Raw genomic sequence first — 23804 nt, forward strand, 5'->3', positions numbered from 1 at the left:
AACCACCCTGTGTCTGCTAGATTCACAGCAACAAAATGGAGTCCTTTCCTATTACCACCTCTCTCCCCACTTGACTATATTTTGAAAAGTAATTTTCACATGAGTATACCTGATTAGCAGAACCTAAATCACATCTGTTCCCTTGTTTCAGAGGAGTAATGGGTGTTTTAGCTTTTCAGCCTCTGTCATAAAGGAAGGCGCACTACACAGGGGTTAGAAGCAATGTTTAGCAAGCCAATTTCAGATTTCACCATCAGCCATTCTGTGTCCAAATAGAGGTACTCATTCCTGACCCTGACACTATGAGAATGGCCTTTCATGATATGAAACAGGCCAAATTAGATAAAAGCTGCAATTTTGAAAGCAAAGCAAATAGATGCAATGTAATGTCGTTGGATTGAGAAACATTATGTTGAATAAAACCTGCCTTGATGTGAGTTACACAGAACATCAAAAATATAAAAATGCTAGATATGTAAAATGAATATTACTGTCTGAGAAAGAAACTAAAATTTGAAAAATGAGTTTTCAGGGAAAAAGTGTATTATAAAGTTACAACATCAAGTAACATTACGTATTTTTAAAGATACAAACAAATCCAGGGCATATTTCAAGTACAATTAGGGTGTTTATCTATGGGGGAGAGAGAGGAATGAGAGTGGGAATTTGGGGTAAAGAAGGAAACAAAACAATAAAGAGAAGAGAATAGCCTGTACTCATTGTTGATAAAAATGTGTCATAATCTGTTTAGTATGAATAGTTCAACTCATGATTTTGTAACATCTACTTACATTATCAAAAGTGAAGATTATACACAGAAAATGAAACAATCAGCAGTGTACAAAGGCAACATTTGGAATGGGAGAAAATATTTTCAAACCAGATATTTTGGAGTTAATATCCAAGATATATAAGAAACTCATACAACTCAAAACAGATAAACAAAAAATGAATAACCTGAATAAAAATCAGCAGAGGACTTGGATAGCTGTTTCTCCAAAAAGACATACAAATGGCCAACAGGTGCTGAACATCACTAAACATCAGGGAAATGCGAATCAAAACCACAATGGCATTACCTTATACCTGTTAGTATGACCATTGTCAAAGAGATAAGAAATGCTGAAAAGGATGTGAAAAAATGGGAACCCTTGTATACATTTGATTAGAGTGAAAACTGGCATAGCCTTTGTGGAAAACAGTTGGAAAGTTCCTCAAAAAAACTAAATATCAAGCTATCATATGATGGAATCCCACTTCTTGGTATTTATTCAAAAAATTAAAGTATCTCAAAAAGATTCTCCTCACACCCATGTTCATTGAGGTACCATTCACAGTAGCCAAGTTATGGAACAAACAAATGTCCATGGAGGATAAATGGATAGAGAAAATGCAATGTACACATACAAAAGGATATTACTTATCATTCAAAAAACAAAAAAGGACATCCTGGTGTGTTTAACAACATGGATGAAGCTTGAGAACATATGGTCATGAAATGAGCCAGTTAAAGAAGGACAAATACTACATGATTCCACTTATGTATGGAACCTGAAATAGTCAAACTTATAGAAGCAGAGGGTAGTGTTGTTGCCAGAGGCTGGAGCAAAAGGGGAAATGGTAGTCAGTGGTTATAAATTCCAGTAATACAAGATGAATAAATTTTAAAAATTTGCTGTATAACATTGTACCCATAATTAGCAGCACTATATTGTAAACTTAAGAAATTTTTAAACCAGGAATAATGGCACATGCCTATAATCCCAGTGGCTCATAAGGCTGAGGCAAGAGGATTGTCATTTCTGAGCCAGGCTCAGCAATAAGCGAGGCCCTAAGCAACTCAGTGAGACCCTGTCTCTAAATAAAATACAAAATAGGGCTAGGGATGTGGCTCAGTGGTCAAGTGCCCTTGAGTTCAATCTCCGGTACCCCCTGCCCCAAAGAAATTATTAAAAGGATAGATTTCTTGTTAAGGGTTCTTACAATAAAAATGGAAACAAGAACTAATGATTGGAAGCATGCATTTTAAACCAATTTGCAATTGGAAATTTCACAAAACACTGTCAAACAGAGCAGGAATAATTCATTTATATAAATTATATTTAAAATATAAAAATTAAAGATAAATCACACCACAAATTCTGAAAAACATGCAAATATATAATTCTTTAAAAGTTTAGAAAATGCCCTACAGGAATAACATTTAATCAGACATAAAAATGGAAAGTTAGAAACATTCACATCCTCAATTTTGATACAAAAGCATATGGTTTCAAAATAATATCTGAGTCTGATAAAAATTGAGCAAATGAAAAGCTTATTGAGTAGGAAAGAAACATACAATGCAAATCCATTGAAACATTTAAAATAATCTCTAAAATTCACAAAATGTGGCCAGAACAGTAACATAAAATAGTTACTAAAAGTAGAAACTGCTGTTGGAAGATATTTATTTTCAGCCCATTTGCGAATGTAGAAAGGCATATGAAATCTTTAAAGCCCAAACAGAGTAAGATTACTTATTTTAAAATGGAATTGAAATGAAAACAAAAATCTGAAGAATCACAACAAGGAAACAAATCCCCCAAAGCCTGAGGCATATCTAGACTCATAAAGTCATTGAAAATCGAACTCAGTGTCATTCAGATTTACTGAAGGACGATATATTATTGATCAGAAACATTTTATTTTAGACTAATTTAAAATTTTATAGTTGTTCCCAAACGTGACCCCTTAAAATTTCTTCTTTTTCAAACTCTTCTGTTTCTTATTCAAACTAAGGCTCTCACACAATTATACAGCTGTCTACCAGGCCAGAAAACATTTCTTTGGCATTTCTAAACTGAAACAGTGCACACAAAAATCAGGGCCCTTCACTTCTGCTCTTCATGCCATGAGATGACTTTGACGAGATCAAGATTCTCTTGTCTGTCCTTCCCTTCATGAAATAGCCTTCAAGTCTCAACAGAGGATCCAACAGTTCCCAGACAGAGCTAGGACTCTTTCTTCTCTTCCTTGGTACCATTCTGTTTCCCTGAATTGAACTAGAAACTTCCAGGTTTTGTGGAATTTTCCATATAAGTGGATGTTGGATCATACTGATTTGATGGAAAGAAAACAGAAAATGGTTGGTGATGCAGTATTTTTAAAAATTTGTTCTTTTTAGATATACATGACAATAGAGTATGTTTTGACATATTAAGCATACATGGAGTATAATTTATCCCAATTAGGATCCCATTCTTGTGGTTGTACATGATGTGGAGTTTCACTGGTCATGTATGTTGCAGCATTTTTTAAAAGAGTGAATCACCATTGTTCATGAGATTTTCTTCCAAGTTGCTTCTAAGCAACAAGTTTTGTCATGGGGCTTTCTTTTTTTAATTTAATTTTTTTTATGTGGTGCTGTGGATTAAACCCAGTGCCTCACACATGCTAGGCAAGCACTCTACCACTGAGCCAAAACCCCAGCCCCTGGCATGGGCCTTTCTTGCTTGACCTATGAAAAACAATCTTGTTGTACATATCTCAATAACAAAACAACAGGGTTTCAACTATTTGTGACGTCTTTCTTGTTTAGGACCCAAAATACACCGGGTTGTTGTTCTGCATGAAAATGGAATTTCATAATTCCTCTGTGTTTCAGGTAACTATTGCTTCATAACAAACTACAAGTACACAGATTGCTGTTTCTAGCCTGAGGGTTACCATTATTTTTTAAACTAATATGCCTGAGATTTGAACTTTGATCTAAATCTCCTTTTATGTAACTTTAGAAATACTAATAGACTCACAAGAAATTGCAAAAATCGTACAGAGATCCCATGTACCTATGACCTAGCTTTCCTTAATTGTGACATCTCTTGTATCTATATTGCATTCTCCAAACCAAGAAATAAATTGACACAATATAATGAACTAGACTACATATCTTTAGATTTTACCATTTTTTTTGCCTGCACTCATTTATTTTTGATGTTTGTGGATCATTCCATGATATTTTGTCACAAGTACAAGATTTGTATAACTAAGACAACAATTATTATGCCGAAGTGCTCTGTCATCACAACAATCTCCCTCCTGTTGCTCTTTTTTTTTTTTTTGTAGTTGGACACAAACTTTTACTTATTTTGTTTACTTATTTTTATGTAGTGTTGAGGATCAAACCTAGTGCCTCATACATGCTAGGCGAGCACTCTACTGGTGAGCCACAACCCCAGGCCCCTGTTGCTCCTTTATACTTTCTATTAGGGCAATCATCTCATCCTCTTCCCCCATTCTTGGCCTTTTCTGGTTGTAGATATTACACATCACTTTTATTGTCTGCCCGCTGTTTTGCCTCCTAAGCATGCCATGTTCTATTAACCATCGTCACAACTCCCTGCATATCAAGCCCTCTTGGTTACTCTTGTAACCTTACCAGTTATTAAGGTGATTGCAACATCCTGACTTCTGGTAGTTAATTGCTGCAATCTGCCCTCTATTACTTCAAGGCCCCATGATCTCCATGGAAATTAATGAGGCCAGCTCTTGGATCACTTCTCAAATCTTCAGCCCTACCCTGCAGATGAGAGTCACTGCTGAACTTCTTGTGATGCTGGGTACCCCTCTCACCAGTATTTACTTGATGGCTTTGGTGAATGGTGAATTTCTTGGCCCCCTGTATAACATAAGGCACTGATGGGATTTCTGACCTCACATAATGTATCTGTTCCATCACGTACAATCCCTTCAGCCTCTTTATTCTTTCCTAGACCCTCTTCTAGGAGAACCAGACATTTCTACTTCACACAGCACAGGCTTTTGCCTCCTGTGACTTCTAAGAGCCACCTTAGCTGTGAGTTTGCCCTACCCTTGGAGTGCTTGCCAAAGTGTTAAAGCTACCTCTCAACAAAGTATCATCAATTAATCCTAGTTTATTTAACCTTATGTTCTGACTTACTCAATCAAGTACCTCAAAATCCAGCCCCAGGGGTATTCACGTTACTCAAACTATTATGTTCTAGTGAATTCTCGCAGCTCCTTCAGAATATAATCTCTTTCCATTATTATCAAACTCAGCATATTGCCAGTTGGATTTTGCTGGGATTTAACTGAGGTTATTAACCCAGAAGCCACGAGATAATATTGGACACAGCAGCCAGGTGTGGTGGCATGTGCCCGTAATCCCAGCCACTAGGGATGCTGAAATAGAAGGATCATGAGTTCTAGGCCAACCTTGAAAACTTGATGAGATCCTGGCTCAAAACACAAAGTAAATAAATAAAAATGGTTGTGGCTCTAGCCACAAGGGAAAGGCTTTTATTTCAATGTTAGCTCTCAGGTACCCCATCCTTAAGCAGTTCAACCTTTAGAAATGATCTATTCTTTCCATAATGTTCACAGAATTGGAGATGTGAGATATGTGTGGCTACCTATTCATTTCTGTGAGGTTTGTTGTTCATCAGCTTAGCAGTAGAGTGCTTCTAGGTTTAATGTCCAGTACCAGAAAAAAAAGTTGGAGCAGCTCCTGAAGGAAAAATCAATTGCATGGTGAGGGAGAGGGTTCACTAACATCTATCCTAAAGAAAGTACTACCTCTTACTCAAGGAGGATGGGCTATCTCTGCAATTTGTGAGTTCAACTGGATCTACAGAATCAACATCTTAGAAGTATCTATACAGATATTCCCATCCTATTTTTCAGGACCCAGAATTTTCAAACCAGGCCTCTGGCTTGACCATGAAAGACTTGCCTGTGGTGAGCATTTAACTATCTTGAGAGCTCTGGCCTCTATTAAGTCCTGAGTTTGTCCCCTTTGATATGAGCATCTCTATAAGCAAAAGGAGTAAAGGACATCATTATAAGATATCAGCAAGATCCTCTTGTGCTTATACTTAGCCATTAATTGCTTTTTAATGGCCCAGAATCTCATTATCACTTTATAAGGTATCCATACAAAATAGTCATTACCAGCCAACTTTATTGACCTGTATTTTGCATGCCAGAATTATTGTACTTAAAAAGTATTCCCCTCCACCAGACATTCTTCCAGGTCACTACTGGTGAAATCTTCAGCATTTGGATTAGCACCTGTGGAAATAATTATCTGTTTCCATCCGTAACTCAGAATGGTATTCTCTTTGCCCACCAGGTGGTGAGTGATCTGGTCCCCAAACACCATTAGACTCTCTGTTTTCTTGGACCCTGCCATCAGTTCTGTTCACAGCCTTTAAGAAGTAAATGCCAAGATGGATTTGATGTGCATGAAATTAATTGGGGTATGTCTGTGAGTGATAAGAGGAAGAGGTAGGCTGAGTGCAGTGGTGCATTCCTGTAATCCCAGCGGCTTGGGAGACTGAGGCAGGAGGATTTCGAGTTCAAAGCCAGCCTCAGCAGTTTAGTGAAGCCCTAAGCAACTGAGTGAGACCCTGCCTCTAAATAAAATACAAAATAGGGCTGGGGATATGGCTCAGTGGCTGAGTGCCCATGAGTTAAATCCCCAGTACCAAAAAAGAAGAAGAGGAGGAGGAGGAGGAGGAGGAGGAGGAGGAGGAGGAGGAGGAGGAGGAGGAGGAGGAATAGATAAGGGCAAAGAGAACATTCAGACTACAATCCAAGTCTGATATCTATGAGAGGAGAGGAGGGGAGGAGGGAAGTAGGATTAGCTAGGAAGAGTCCTGGTTAGCTGTACAATTCAAAGAAAGTTCAAGCCAGACAGATAAGTTACAGGAAGCTCCTGTCTAATAGAAAACAGCTGGGATTAGTTCTTGTACTATGCTTAGTCAGTGGTTGATGGTAGCCTCAGAGAGGCCTGGCCCCAGTGAAAATATGTTGGTAGACATTTTTTTTTTGTCTACTATAGGTGGCATTCTAAGAGAAAGCCTTCCATTTGCCTCTGATTTTCACCCCTGGGTAAAGGATAGAGGGCTTCTGCTCCTGTCTCTTTAAGTGCAATGCATGAACAAACAAGGATGATTAATTCCCTTATCTCATCTGTATCTGCACAGTACCAGCTTCCACATTAATGAAAAGGGCCTCTCCACTCCCTACATTAGATTGGGATCAAGAGTGGCACTTGGCAAGATACCATGATCAAGTCTCAAATATTTTAGGACCTTCTTTTTGACCTGAGTATAGTTCTGATCTGGACCTTGGACTCTATCTTACAGCTAATTGATTTAAAATATTTAACACTCTGGATAAAAAGTAATTCTTTGCCAAACTGTGTTTTGTTTCTGACCCCCACTCATGGGCCCCCCAGTGTATTAAAACCTCCAAAAGTTGTTAGTCAGGCCCTAGTGTGTATGGTTTTGGCTTCCTCGGTCTCTTGTACCTAAAGGGAAAGGCTTTTATTTCAATGTTAGCTCTCAGGTACCCCATCCTTAAGCAGTTCAACCTTTAGAAATGATCTATTCTTTCCATAATGTTCAGAATTGGAGATGTGAGATATGTGTGGTACCTATTCATTTCTGTGGTTTGTTATTCATCAGGTCATTTTGAATTGAAAGTCCCCCAGTTGCCTTAAAAGCAAAATAGCTTATTTAAGTGGTTTCCAGTACTAGGAGCATCCCCCTTCACAGTTGAAATGACATCAACTTACAAGAGTGGCTTTGAACCAAGAAGAGCCAACCCTGAGCCTTTGGCCAAGTTTACTTAAAGTGATGACCCCATTTAGGAATTGCCTGAAAATAATTCTTAGGGAGGCTTTTAAAAATGTGTTCTTTTTGTTATACGTGGCAGTAGAGTATATTTTGCCATATTACACATACATGGATTATGACTTCCAATTCTTGTGGTTGTACATGATGTGGAGTTTCACTGGTCGTGTATTCATATATGAACATAGGAAAGTTATGTCTGACTCATTCTACTGTCTTTCCCATTCCCATCCCTCTTCCCTCCCCTCACATCCCCTTGTAGGAGGCTGGTTTAGGACCATTGCAGAAAGCATTCTAGGGAAGCAGAAAACTAGACTCCCTTTCAATATTTACTTCTCTGTATTATCCAATGTGCGACAGCATCATAGTTTCAAGTACTCTAAAATACCCATTTTCTCAGAACCCATTATGGGTTATATTGTGTCCCCCAAAGGATCTGTTGAACTTCCTAGTACCTGTGGATGTGACCTTTTGACAAATAGGGTCTTTGTCATTAAGATGAGATCATGAGGGTGGTCCCTTAACCCATCCTTGTAAGAAAAGAGACACAGATGCAGAGGGAGAGTCATGTGGCAACAGAGGCAGAGATCAAAGTGATGTGTCTACAAATCCAGGAATGCTGAGGATGGCAGAAACACCAGAAGCTAAGTAAGCTAAATGCATGGAACAGACTCTCTCTTAGAGCTTTCAGACAGATCATGGCTCTGTGAACTCCTTGATTTTGGACTTCAAGCCTCCAGAACTATGAGAGAATTAGTTTCTGTTGCTTGAAGATACCCAGTTTGTAATAATTTGTCAGGGCATCCTTAGAAGGCTAACAGAACCCTTAAGATGACTTTTATGACAGGAGTTTCCAGAAATATAAAGGGAAATGTTGAAACCTACTCATTGGAGGGGTGTTTGTGATATTTTGGTGCTTTCAGGACCTTCTCCAATTTGTAATGGCCAGGAACCAAAATGCAGAGAAGAGAATCCAGCTCAGATCTCTAGTTCCAAGGTCTTTATGTAGTTACCTCACTGCACACTTTGGCTAGGCCATCTTATATTAGTAACACTTGTTTATTAATTTTTATACTTGGCATGTCTGGAAATGAAAATGATAATAGTACTTACAAGAGTTCTCCTGGTTCTAAATGCTTTTGCCTAGTCACCACTCACACCAATGCTTAAATGGGGTCATTATTCTTATTGTTGCTGTTGTTGTTTTGGTACTAGGGATTAAACCCAGGGACACTGTATTATGGAACTATAGCCCCAGTCCTTTTTTTTTGTTCTTTATTTTGATACAGGGTCTCACTAAGTTACTGAGGCTGGCTTCAAACTTGAAATGCTCCTGCCTTAGCCTCCCCAGTTGCTGGAATTACAGATGTGTGCCACCATGGCTGGCAAAATAGAGTTATTTTTATGACTGTATATTTTTACAGACAAAGTAATTGAAGCACAGAGGCATTGAAAATCTGCCAAAAACATCAGAGCTAGGAAATGGCAGAGGTAGGATTTGAACATTGGCAACAATAGCTCTAGAGTCTTTACACTTCACTGGTATGCCAGACTGACTCTCTACTAGGAGGTACAGCAGAGATAGTGCCAAATAGAGATAAAGTACTGAATGTATCACTATTCTAACAATCTAATGACTTGCAGAAATAAATAGGATGACTTTGTTACTATGATGTCTGGACATTCTCAAAATGAAGTAATTTTGTGGAAGCCCAAAGACCAAAATTTTAACAGCTTGGACCCAATTCTATTTTCTAAGACAGTTTATTTAAATTATAGTTCCCTTGACTTCCAGTCCAGTTTATCCTTCTACAAAGGAGTCATCTTCAAAGTATATTTTTCTCTCTCCTGAAGTTAGTAGTAGTTTCCTAAGATTATTTAGAGAATAATGATAAATAAGTTAAGAGACATCAATACCAATATAACCATTTCCCATAGAAAAGGTGAAATCTTCTCCATGAATTTCTCTACTCAATTAATCGCCATAGACAACTACTAGTGCCAAGGATTTTATGAACAAATTGAAACCTCAAATTGAAACTGAAATAATAGAGCATCATCCTTCACCAAGTTCCATTTGGTTTCCAAATCAATCACAAAGGAATGTTTATGGATGAATCTTAGCAATAGCTCTGCTTCCAAACAACAATTTTTGTCTATTATTTTAATTTCTTCTGTGACCATGGCAATGGCATTTGTTTCTATTGGAGTGTGAAGTAGCCATACCCATGAAGTAGTCCATATACCCATTTCAACCCAAGCATGAATATATGAACCCTTTGATGGATTTTACCAGCAAAGTGCCAACTGACTCTTCTGTCATAATTAATTGCATTGTGGTAGCTTTTTCTTTCTCTACACCCTATTATGAAGATTGATGGCTCTGTTAGATTAGGGGGAAAAAAGAAACCCTTGAGTTCCCTAAGACATGCCCATTTTATGCTCAATTCTGTAGTAAAGTGGGCATGTTAAATTTGGACTCCCCCCCCCCGCAAAAAAAAAAAAAAAAAAAAAAAAACTTCTAGCAGTGTCATCCTCCACAGGTTCTTAAATTTTTCGATACTCCTTGTGGAAAATTTCTACAAATTTTCCCATCTCATAAACAATTCCTATAAATGAGGAATTTTTAATAAATTCGACCTATACTCAGAATTCAATGGGAAATTCCAGGTATTTGTTCCCTTCTATAATTTCCAATATGGTATTGAGGAATAATTATATGTGGGTAATCCTCAACTTCTACTTTCTTTGAAATTTGTGAGGGTGGAATGGTTGGATGTCTCTGGTTGGATGTCTTTGGTTCAGAACCAAAACAACTTCATCTGGATGCACAGTTTCATATATAAAGTTCAATAACAAGCAGGCAAAATTTATTACTCATGATGGTGCCTCAGGATTCACCTGTTTTCCCTGAAGGGTAGAGAGGAACCCATCTCTTTCCAGAAAAAAAAAAATAGGCGAGTTTTTGATTGTTTATTTCTTTGGGGTTGAGCCCCTCCATTGATCTGAAATTGGATCCAAAAAGCAACCAGATTAGTGTCTTTTTTTCCCCAATGTATTCCTATTTGGAGAATCAGTTTAAACTTGTTAAGCCAAATATTTTTTAAAAATTGTGTTTATTCAGATATTATTTAGAAACAATAAATTTCACCCTTTTTAGAAGTAGAGTACTTCTTTTTGACAAACATTTACAGTCATATAACCACCACCACAATCAAAATATATTATGTTTCTATATCCTAAGAAGTTCCTTGTGACCCTTTGTAGTCAATTTTCTCCTCCTGCAAGATGCTTGCAACCACCAATCTATTTTCTATCCCTATAGGTTTGCCTTCTCCAGACTATAAATGAAATCATACAATATATGCATTTGAGATCATCCATATTATTGTATATATTAATAGTATATATATTCTCTTTTATTATTGAATAGTATTTCATTGTGTGGGCACACCAAAGTTAGTTTTTCCATTAATCCATGAAGTGTGTTTGAATTGTTTTGGGTTTCTATAAACCTTTATGTACAGATTCTTTGGGCGAGTGTGCATTTTTATTTCTCTTAAGTAAATATCTAGGAATGGGATTCATGAATATTTTGGCAAATGATGTTTGACTTAATAAGAAACTTAAAACCCTCTTATTCTTCCCCATCTCTCTATTGTTGGTTTGCTATAGTACTCCATCATCCCTAAACCTTTAGTTCACCACTGTTAAGAGTTCTCCAGGGAGTTATAACCAATAGGACATATGTATTAATATAGATATATAGGTCCATGAGATGTGGTTTATTAGGAGAATTGGCTCACGTGATTATAGAGGCTGTGAAATTCCACAACAGGTCATGTGCAAGAGGGAGACACTGAGATGCCAGTAGTGTCACTGAGTCCAAGACTTATTGCCTCAGAACCAGGGAGGCCAATTGTGTAACTCTCCAGTTTTAGGCTAAGAGCGTGAGAACCCAGAGAAAAGGCTTCTGTTAAGTTTTGAAATCCAAAGATCAGAAAGCTTGGAGTTTTGATGTATAAAGGGAGGAGAAGAGTGAATCCCAACTCTACAAGGTTGATTGACACATTCATCTCTTTCTCTGCACTTGTTCTCTCGGGCCCCAAATTGGACCAGGTAATTGGATGGTGCCTACCTACATTGATGGTGGATCTTCTTCATCTAGTGTACTTAGACTCACATGCTGATGTCCTCTGGAAACAGACAAACCCACAAATAATGCTTTACCAGGTTTCTAGGTATTCCTTAGTCCAGTCAAATTGACACCTAAGAACACCCATCAAAAAAATTTGTTTTCTAAATTGTTTCTAGAAAGCAATTGACAACATATGGTTTGGACTTCCTAGTTCTTTTGAGTTTAGTAATCAAAATTAAAATTGTCTTTCCTTATTTCACACTGTGGGCTAAGTGCCAAAATATCAAGTGCATTTTTTTTTGAGTGGCTATTGCCATTCTGCAGGTTGGGAAGCCCAGGGGTCCATCCTAATTGAATGGAGTGCCCTTGCAATGATTAGCAAAAAGGCTTCCAGCAATTTTTATGCAGCTCTCTCTCTTGGTTAATCATTGCCTTCTGATTTATCCCATCCCCAAATGCTCCCTGTATGTTCTCTGACTTTCTTCTGCCTAGTCCCATATCAACTGTCCAAGCAAAGAACCTTAACGATTATCTCATTTCCACTGTCACATTGTCCTATACCTTATCTCACTTCCACCAGCCAGTTGTAAAACTTTTCAGTCCTTATGACATCTTCCCTGGCCTTGAAAACTATCTTCTGCCTGGAGCAGTGACGTATGTCTGTAATCCCAGTGGCTCAGGAGGCTGAGACAGGAAGATAACAAGTTCAGATCCAGCCTCAACAATTTATGGAGACTCTGTCTCAAAATAAAATATAAAAGGGGCTGGGGATGTGGATCACTGGATGAGCACCCTGGATTCAGTCCCTGGTACCAAACAACAACAACAACAAACTATATTGTACTCACTCAACTGGATTTCAATATTCAGTGACAACCGTCTATCCTACTTTAGGATGGGGGAATGACTAAAAAGATCAGGTTTTAGGTCAGTTTTTCTAGATTGCTCCTATAGGTAATCTGCCTTGCAATTCATCTCTCTCATTTGATTCACCTTGATGGCTTCATGTGCAGACATGCCTTCTTAGTAGAGCTCAGATGGCGGTAGGCACACCATAATATCCGAGGTTATTTCCTTGTCATGGCACTCTGCAAATACTTTATCAGATTCAGACAGATTCTTTTTTAAAAAAAATATTTATTTTTTAGTTTTAGGTGGACATAGTATCTTTATTTTATTTTTATGTGGTGCTCAGTATCGAACCCAGTGCCTCACACATGCTAAGCAACCCAAGCCCTCAGACAGATTCTTTATGAAGGATATGGATACCTGTCTTCCTAAATCATCCTGCCACCAAAACTCCTCCCATGACCTGGCCCTGCCCCTGCCCACCAAAAGTAGTTCACTCCTGCCTTGGCCTGGCTCTGCTAAAGCAATATATAAAGCTCAAAACTTCGTGGTGAGCAGCAGCCATTTTACTCCTGAAAATGAGCCACATCAGGTGTTTGTCTAATTAACCCCACTGCTGAATACAGGGAAGCTTGCTGATTGGAGATCTGCTTCCCACCTCCATCATTGGGAGGGGACAGCTCTGTCACAAACTCAGGTCATGTGATCCATTCTCTCTGTTTTTAATCTTCCTGTTTTCCTGCCTCTGCACTAGGAATAACATTAAATGTGGTCCCAGAATCTTCTCTAAATTTCCCCAGGATGGTAGATTCCCCTCCATGTCATATTTCTTGGCAGTAGATTTTTTTCCCTGGGATGTTTACAGTTCCCCAAACCTGTCCTGACAATGTGAAAATGTTGGAGGTCTTTACAGTATTGTGTGTGTGGAGGTCCTGCTGACATATTTGTGGGACTCAGGGTTTGGTTAATTCTGATTTGCTGCCACTGTTGTTTGCATTAAATCATCTCCTCCTCCTCCCTGACTCCCTCCTCTTCCTCTTCATTATGAACAACCAGATAAATTTATAACTGGGTTAATGTAATTCTTATTTAAATAAACAAAGTCTCAGAGGTGTTTATGATGACTGAAACAGCAGCACTCAAATCTACACTACTGTCTACTCCAAGTCTTGAGAGGCAGGTTAAATACCTTACCTAACTAGGTTCACTGATGGTATGAGTGCATGAAATCACTTCCCCAGTTCATTCCTCCAACAAGACCACTTAATGGACAATATAGGGTAGCCCCTCCATGGTTAATGCAAAAATCATCTTTTATGGTTCCCTCTCCCTATACCTTGTCAGTGAAGCTATTATGAAGGATTGCAGGAGTAAGGTCCTTGCTTAGCATCTGAATGGCCATAAGTGACAGCGGCCATTTTTAAGGAAAGGTTTCCCTTTCCCGCCCAAGGGCCTTTCTGAGCTCTGACAAATAAAGTCTCTTGTGTATCTCTGCCTGGTCTCCATCTTTCATTTCTTGTCTTAGTTCCTTGATTTCCTTTCAGCAGAAATAAACCCACTAGAAATTGTTGTGTTATGAGGATAAGCATGTTGCATTTTGAGGTTTATACTCTTGAAAGTGAGTGATAGTTATCGATCCAGAATTGTGTGGAGTGCCCTTTTTAGGGTCAATAATCAATTCTACCTAAAAAAACAGTCCTCCTTGTAAATGACCACAACCACTGTGCTATCATTAGCTGTCATCAAGATGACCTGGACAGACTCCACCTCTTCCATATCTACAGGCAAAAAGATCTTTCTAGAAGATGTGTCAATTCTAGATCTTCCAATTGTTTCCCAATGCCTGCAGTATAACTGCTAAACTCCTTGTCATGTCTGCAAGGCCATCTGTGATTTGGATCCAGTTTATGGTTTCAGATTCCTTTTCTGTCATTTCCCTTCCTTTAGCAATATATACTCACTAAGTTCTCCTATGGCCCAGGTGTACGTGTTTCCCTCTTCTTGGAATAGGTTTTGCCAAACTCCTTCATTATCTGCCTTGTAAACTTTGTTTTTTTCTGGTCTCATGTCAAATGCTAGTTATCTGTGGGGCCTTTTAGATAATGCGGGTTGACTGATGTTATCTTTTCCCCCTTGTTTTTCCATGTATTGTATATGTGACCTCTTGCAGAACAATTGTGTTCAATAGTTTACTGGCTGGTTATTTTTCCCTGGACCAACATTGCAGTGAATCACATACTCTTTAAACTGGTCACTTGAAAAGAAACAAAAGTCCATTTGTTGTGTGTTTGGAGAAAAGAATTGATCAAAATTGTCCCAGTCCCTCTTTCAAGTGTATTCCCTTATTCCTGGGTACTGGTATAAAACTCAATTTTCATCATCCTGATGAGTATGAAGTCACCAGAATTGATGATAAAAAGAGGAGAGAATTGGAAGACAGTGAGCCAGGAGCCAAAGAATTCAATAATGAGGATGGTCAGTGGACATGACAACAGTGTGACATGAGCCTCAGGAAAGCTAGGTCCTTCCTGTTACCTAGCCCACCATCCTAACCACATGATATTTGCCAGGATCCAGAGAGGAGTATGACTTCAATAAGCTTCCATGCTTTTTGTACTCTCCTATTCATATTTATTGTGTGCATAGAGATTATTGCAATAGATATAACATTATTTTAATATGAGTCTATAATCATTTAAAATTCCCTTTCTCATTTAATCTAAATCACCTTGTGAGACATGTATTAAAACTACTATTCCCTGAACAGATGCTCCTTGATTGCTGATAAACATCCTGAAAAACATACTGTAAGTTGAAAATATTTTAAATAAAATAGCTTAGCCAAAAAGTATGTTGTGGTTTCAGTAGTTTTCCCTTGTTATCATGAGACTGGTAGTAAACTATAGCTTACTGTGATTGTCAGGCATCACAAGAGATTACCAGAGCACATGTTATTAGTCTGAGAAAGACCAAAATTCAAAATCTGCAGGACAGTTTCTACTGAATATGTATAGCTTTCACACTATTGTAAGTTGAAAAAAATAATAAGTCAAACCATTGTAAGTTGGTGACCATCTCTACTAAACACATTAGTGCTACCAGCATTAATAGGGTTTTGCAAATATTAGGTTTTGTGTTATTAGGGAAATATGAGAGTATCGCTAATTTTTTTTTACTTTCGAGACATTTATTAAAACATTTTTAAAGGAAAAATGTGAAAATTGCACTGATTAGAACATCTAAATTATGTGATTCACACTATTGGCATCTCATCTTATGTGGGAACCCCTGATGCTTTACCATTTCATGCTTTCCTTCCAGGTGCTTTTAAAAAAGATATTAAGGAGAAAAGGGAATGATCAGCCAAAAAGATCATTATTTTAAGATAACTAGGATTTACAGTGAAATGTTAATATTTGAAGTAAGAAAACTTTCTAAATTGGATTTTAACCTAGGGGTACTCTATCAATGAGCTACATCCTCTTTTTATTTTTTTATTTTGGGGCAAGATCTTGCTAAGTTGCCAAGGCTGGTCTTGAATTTTGAACATAACTTAATTCTAATTGGGTGAACTATCTTTCAGTCTACTTGGTCCTAATATTAGTCAGTGATGCATATTTACAAGGGTTCAGGTGGCACTAAACACTCTTTCAGTGAAATAACTTTTATATTTTTATATTTTAATTAAGACAGTTTATATTTATTCCAAATAAATATTTGATCATGTCATTTTCAATGAATTTTGGTATGAAATGCCCAAGAGCACATCTCCTTTAAGAGCAAAGGTGAAAATCATGCACTTTCATTGTATGTTGAAGCAAAAAAGAAAAGTGATGTAATTCTTCATTGTCCTCTAAGAAGAAAAAGTCTTGAAAATTGGATCTTTTTTTTTCTGTGTGCAAATAAAATGATACCTTCAGAAGCATTTAGGGGAACAAAAAACCCTAACATTCTGGTAGAAAATTATTGTTAAGAATTTGATTTCCTCCTGTTTTTACTTGAAATTTCTTTTCCAATAGATTATAGACGTTCTGTTCCAGGTAACCATTACCCAGTTTCTAGCAGTGGTTATATGTTGTGTAGCAGAAAATTGACATTGAGACAATGTTGTGTGTATAGTTCTCCATCATCCTACTAAGTGCAGATTTCTGTATCCAACACCACAAGCAAGATACAGTACTGTTCCGTCACCTCAAAGATCTTCCTCCTGCTACCCTTTTTATAGTTACACCCACACCCCCTCCCACCCAGCATTTTGAATCCTTGAAGACTACATCTGTACTCCATCTCTAGTTTTGTGACTTTGGGAATGTTATATAAATGGGATCCTATAGTTTATAGCCTTTTGAAATTGAATCTTTTTTTTCAGTCAACATAATACCCTTGAGATTCATCTACATTATTGCATGTATAATTTGTCCTTTAATTGGTAAATAATATTCCATAGTACAAATGCATCACAATTTTTTAGCCATTTACATAGTAAAAGATGTTTTGTGGGTTTCCAGTTTTGGATATTGGTGTGTTAGGGCTTAAGTCTGACATTGTATTTATTTATTTGTTAGAGCTCTTTGTTTTTTGTTTCTCTGTATTCATTTCTTTGCCATTCTGGAAGTTACTTGGATTTTTTTTGGAAATGAATTTTTATTTACCTATAATGTTTTTTGAAGTATATCTTTTTCTATCACTTTTTTATTGGCTACTCTAGGTATTACATTATATATGCATACTTTATCACATTCTACTAGTGTTGATATTTTCCCAGTTTCAGTGAAATGTAGAACCTCACCACTCTTTACCTTATTTCACTTATAATTGTTTTAAATATACATTGTATACATTGAGGACCATATCAGATAGTGTTATAATTTTTGTTTCCACCATTAAATATAATTATGAAAACTACAGAGAAGAGAGAAAAATCTATTGTATTTAGCCATATCTTTACTCTTTCTGTTAAGCTTTCTCTTTTTTTCTTCAAAATTCCATGTTTTATGTTTCCTGTTTAGAGAATTTCTTTTAGCTAATCTTTTCATTATGTTTGCTGGTGGCAAATTCTTTTAATTTTCTTTCATATGATAATGCCTTGATTTTTGCTTTGTTCCTGAAAGATATTTTTGCTGGATAGAGGTATTCTGGATTGACAATTTTTTCCTTCACTGCTTGGAAAATGTGCCAGTTCTTTTTGGTCTCTGTGGGTTTTGGTGAGAAATTCTGATTCAAATTGTTTTCCCTAATGCAAGGCTTTGTTTCTCTCTTACTGACGTCAACATTTTTATGTTTCCTTCTGTTTTCAAAAGTTTGACTATGGTATGTCCTCATGTGGATTTGTGTGTGTGTGTGTGTGTGTGTGTGTGTGTGTGTGTGTGTGTTTATCCTATTTGGAGTTTGCTAAATTTCTTGAGTCTGTAGTTTCATGTCCCTTTTTCATGAAATTTTCAGCAATCTTTCTTCAAATATTGTTTCAGTCCCCTCTTTTTTCTCTCCTCTCCTAATTATGATTGACACCAATATTTGTTTTTTGTCATAGCCCCACATGTTCCTCAGGATCTGTTCAATTTTTTCAGTCTATTTTCTCTGTTGTTCATATTAAGTAATTTATAATCATCTAGATTCCAGCTCACTGATTCTTTCCCCTGTTCCTACCATTCTACTATTGAGCCCATTCATTGAGTTTATAAATTATAGTTACTATATTTTTCAGTTCTAAAATTCCATTTCATTCTTTTTTATTTCTCCTATTTCTTTGCTAGGACTTTCTACTTTTTCATTTGCTTTGGTTATGTTTTGTAAGTACTTCTTCACATGTCTTTTTGAACATTAATGCCACTTATTACTGGTGTCTTTAAATTTTTGTGGTGCTGGGAATTGAGCCCAGGGCCTTGCACATGTCTGGCAAGTACTCTACTACTGAGCTATATACTGAGGTATATGGAGTTGGAATCTTTTGATTGACTTTTCTCATTAACGATTTCCTGGTTCTTCCAATGCTGAATGTTTTCTCTGATATAAGGAGGGTGATTCATAGTGGGGTAGGGAGGGGAGCATGGGATAAATAGATGAACTCTAGATAGGGCAGAGGGGTTGGAGGGGAAGGGAGGGGGCATGGGGTCAGAAATGATGGTGGAATGTCATGGACATTTATCCAAAGTACATGTATGAAGACATGAATTGGTGTGAATATACTTTGTACACAAGCAGAGATATGAAAAATTGTGCTCTATATGTGTAAAATGAATTGTAATGCATTCTGCTGTCATATATAACAAATTAGAATAAAAAAAATTAAAAATATTTCCTGGTTCTTGATAAGAGTGATGTTTAAATTGAGACCTGGACATTTTTGGAGTTTTAAGACTCAAGATCTCCTGTTTTATTCTATCTACCTTTCAGAGTATTCTTAGGCTTGTATTATATACACTGTTCAAGGTTTATAACTGTATTTAGTAGGAGGAAAGGGGGAAAATATACATACTACATACTTTTGTTTTCTCTTTAAAATAATTTTATTATGTAAAAATTTATAAAACAGAGAGATTAATAGAATGAACCAATTTTACTCAGCTACAATTTTCAATATTTTGCCAATCTTGTTTGTTTATCCTCCTCATCCTAAGATTTGTTTTAATTTTTTAATTCAAATGATATTATATCATTTTACTCAATGTCAGTGTGACTATCAGAAAACTACTTTTTACACAATCAGAAACCATTATCAAAATTTACTAAAATAATTGTTAAATATAATTAAATATCATCAATTCATATGCATATTTTCCTGGTTGTTTCAAGAAATGTTTTTTAAACTTTTAAAAATAATATCCAAAGCAAATATAATATTTTATTTGGTTGGTAAGCTGCTTTAAAAGATCTATGAATTTAAGAAAATGTGGCATATATACACAATGGAATATTACTCAGCCATAAAGAAGAATGAAATTATGGCAATTGCTTGTAAATGGATGGAACTGGAGACTATCATGCTAAGTGAAGTAAGACAATCCAAAAAAAAAAAAAACCAAAGGCTGAATCTTCTCTCTGATATGTGTATGCTATCATACAATAAGATAATAAGATGAGGTGGAGAATATAAATTCATTGGATTAAACAAAGGGGAATGAAGGGAAGGGATGGGGGATGGGAATAGGAAAGACAGTAGAATGAATTGGACAGAACTTTCCTATGTTCATATATGAATACACGACCAGTTAATTCCACATCATGTACAACCACAAGAATGGGAAGTCATACTCCATGTATGTAGACTATGTCAAAATATAGTCTACTTTCAGGTAGAAAAAGAATAAACAAACTAAAAAATATATAAATTTGCCTTTCTCTCCTGCATCTAATTTTAAATGCCATTTATCATTGAAGAAACTGACAATTTCCCTATGAAAGATCCCACATTCTGGATTTGACTGATTGTTTCCTAGTAGTGACTTTGAGCTTCTTCTTTTCCCTTCTATATTCACCATCAATGGGGAGTTGGCACTATTAGATTTAGGTTCAATTTTTATTTTTGGCACCAATACATCACTGGTAGTACTGTATGCTTCCTACCATATCCTATCAGGAGGCACATAATATGTAGTTACCTATACTTAAGGATGCTAAAATCGACCAATGTGTTCAGATGGTAGAATTTTCCATCATAATCTTACCTAATTTTAAAAAAATTATCTATGGTCATTGTCCTAGATCAGTAGTTCTCAACTGGAGGGGATTGCATTCCCCAGGGGACATTTGACAATCTTTCAAGATATTTTAGTCCTAATCATTATATAAAAATCTCTCTCATTCTACAGTACTGCATTTTGCAACTTTGCTATAATTTATTCAACTGGCCCCTTAGTAGTGGACATTTCTCTAAACCTTTGTTATTATGCAAAGTGTTGCAATGAACGATCTTGTGTATGTCATTTTGTACATTGGCTAGTGTTATCTTTGTGTTTGATTCCTAGAAGTGTGACTCATGAGTCAAATAGTGAATACACATGTAATTTTGGTAGACATCAGTGAATTTCCCTCTATTGAGGTTATATAATTTTGTTTGTATAGCTTTTTGTGGTTTTAAGAGGATTAATATTAAAAAAAAAGAATAAGGATGTGATTAAGATTTTTATCTGCCAGTTTCAGTACAATCTTACAAACTCCATCTTTTCCTACCATTCAGACTTGAAAGAAGCATTTAGGACAAGCATAAAAAGTCAGATTACATACTTTGTGTTATGGTTTGGATGTGAGGTATCCCCCAAAATCACACGTTTGAGACAATGCAAGAAGATTTAGAGAAGAAATGGTTGGGTATGAGAGCCTTAATCCAATCAGTGAACTAATCCTCTGTTAGTAAAATTAATTTACTGATCGGTAACTGAAGGCAGGTAGGGTGTGGCTAGAGGAGGTGGGTCCCTGGGGGATGGCTTTGGGGTATATATTTTGTCTCTAGCAAGTGGAGTCACTCTCTGCTTTCTGATCATTATGTGAGCTGCTTCCCTCCACGATACTTTTCTCCCATGATGCTCTGCCTCATCTCAATCCCTGAGGAATAGGACTGGCTATCTATGGACTGAGACACCTCAAACTGTGAGCCCACAAATAAACTTTTTCTTTTCTAAAATTGCTCGTCAATTCTTTAAGTCACAGAAAAAACGCTGAATAAAACACTTTGGTAAGTGCATTTGCAGAATGTACTCTTCATTGAGCTTCTTTTAAGCTCATGCAGGTTCAAGCTTTATCCCAACCTCCAGCACTGGGCACATATTTTGGGATTCCAATATTTTCCTAAAAGGCAAAAGTAAGATAGGTGGTTGACCAGATATTGTGCCAACTTGCAGCAAGCTTGTCAGAAACCATATAATGCGCATAAGTAGAGAATCAAAAGTGTCAATCAAATGGTGCATCATTCTTATGGGCTACAGTCAGAGCTGCTGAAGATTGATAGAAGATACAGAATAGCTGGAGGCAATACGTGGGGAAAACTGGGCAGATGGCTGGTTGGAATATGATGCAGTATAATCTTCATCTTTGCTGCCACCCCTACAACCATAAATTTCCTCTCTCTCTCTCTCCCTCCCTCCCTCTCTTCCTCCTTCTCCTTTCTTTAAGTTAGAGAAAGGTTTAGGCCATTGCAATCACTTGGTTGCATGCTTGAAGAAAGCCTTGAGTTCCTCCATTTTCTGGCCCTTCCACATTTCTAGGCTCACTGCTTCCCTCTTTATGTTTGGGATCTCCAACATCTCCTGAGGCATATCCTGATGAACCCCATTCCTCGGTTTTCTGATTGCTGGTATGACTGTGGGAGAGCAGGGTATAAGGTCTAGTACCGCTGCAATGGTAAACAGGGGCTGCTGAGTTAACTCTTGGTCATCATGAATGGGACAGCAGGCTGGCTATTTCTGAGCTTTTTGGTATGGACCAAACGGGATGGGGAGGAGGCCAGTTCTCAGACTTAGGGGCCGTACTGTCGAGTTGACTTGCTATTTTCCCTTTTGTTAGCCTAGAAGAGATCTGAAGACCACCAATGAGACATCAAGGGCCTAGAAAAAGCAAGTATCAAGGGGCTGGGGTTGTGGCTCAGTGGTAGAGCGCTTGCCTTACACGGGTATGAGTCTCTGGGTCTGATCCTCAGCACCACATAAAAATAAATAAACAAAGGTATTTGTCCATCTACAACTAAAAAAATATATATTAAAAAAATAAAAAGTAGATATCAGACATCTCATTGTTGATGTTAGGTATATTCTGAATAGGAAGAAGTCTAGAAGCAGAGAAAAAAACATGAGAAAATCCAAAGTACTTTATTAAAAATTTTTTTGCAGTGCTGGGGATCAAGCCCAGGGTGTCACACATGCTCAGCAAGCACTCTACCACTGAGGTACATCCGCAGCTCCTTTTTGTTTGTGTACCTCAGTTTCCTTATGTGTATAGTAACAATAATATAAGTACCTAGCTTATCAGTGTGTTATGAGGTTTAAATAATTTATTAAATTACTTATTAAACAGTACTTCAGATACCATAAGCAATCAATTTTAATTACTGTTATTATTATTTGATTATAATTATTACATGTAGGCCATAAATAATATCATGCCATTGCCTTTCTAAAAATCCCCAAATGATTCTCAGTGGAACTGGGATAATATCCAAGTCCTGTATGATGCTCTACAAAGCTCCAAGTGATCTGGCCCTCACCTGTACCTGAGTCCTCATCCTCATCTTGTATCACTCTCCCCTTTCTTGGTCATCAAGCTCATGCCACTCCGACTTTGTTTTCATTTCTTGAAATCATCAAACTGTTTTTTTTTTTTTTTGGCCTCAGGCCCTTTACACTCACTGTGTACTGTTATAATCAGGATTAAAAAGAAACTTTTCTAAAATGAGATATTAAAACCCAGAACACATGAAGAAATGTTTGAGAAATTTGTCTATATAATAATCTTAAACATCACATAGTAAAAATAAAAGACAACAGACAATGACAAATGTGGAAAATATTTATATTTTAGAATCTGACAGATAAAGGGCAAATAGATTAGTAGGTATGAAACCAAATTCTAGATTCCAGCTGTTGAGCTTGAATCCCATATGTATCACTGACTTGGGTGTTATTCAATCTCTCTGCCTCAGCTTCATCACTTAAAAATGGGAGTAGATAAAAGAGAATTTCTTAAAATTGTAGCAAGGGTTAAACAAGTTAAATAGGAACATCTTTTGGCATACCTCAAGAGCCATCTAAATGCTACTTATTAAGATTATTGAGAAACCCCAAGAACACTAGCCAGTTCACAAAAATGGTAATACAAAATGCCCAATAAAAATATTAAAATATGGACGACTTCATCCATGAGGAAAACATTTATTTGTTTATTTGCCAAATATTTAAATATGTAATAACTTTCAAAAAGCATTGGGGATAGAATAGTGAACATCTTACTCTCTTGGTGTTTATATTGTGTGTGTGTGTATAATATTTAATATATCCATGTGATTGTTACTTAATACATCATGTAGTGATACCTTATGAAGAAAATTAAAGCAGGGATGGGTTGCTATTTTATACAGTGGTCAAAGAATAGCTCTGAGATAAGGTGATATTTAAGCAGAGATCTGAAGCAAATGAGGGAGAAAGCCATGAGGATTTCTAAAGGAAGAGTTTTCCATGCAGTAGAAACAC

General features: G+C 36.8%; 1 protein-coding gene across 2 annotated transcripts in view; it reads right to left on the minus strand.

The window, feature by feature from the left end:
* Positions 1 to 525: 525 nt before the first annotated feature.
* Positions 526 to 23804, minus strand: part of LOC144371758 (uncharacterized) — a 28942-nt gene continuing 5663 nt past the window's right edge. For both annotated transcript variants that reach the window (XM_078034864.1, XM_078034865.1), the window contains exon 2: positions 526 to 3098. The gene's annotated coding sequence lies outside the window, so the exon portion shown is untranslated. The remainder of the gene's footprint in view (positions 3099 to 23804) is intronic.

Source organism: Ictidomys tridecemlineatus, chromosome X (genome assembly GCF_052094955.1).
Source record: "Ictidomys tridecemlineatus isolate mIctTri1 chromosome X, mIctTri1.hap1, whole genome shotgun sequence".
Taxonomy (NCBI): domain Eukaryota; kingdom Metazoa; phylum Chordata; class Mammalia; order Rodentia; family Sciuridae; genus Ictidomys; species Ictidomys tridecemlineatus.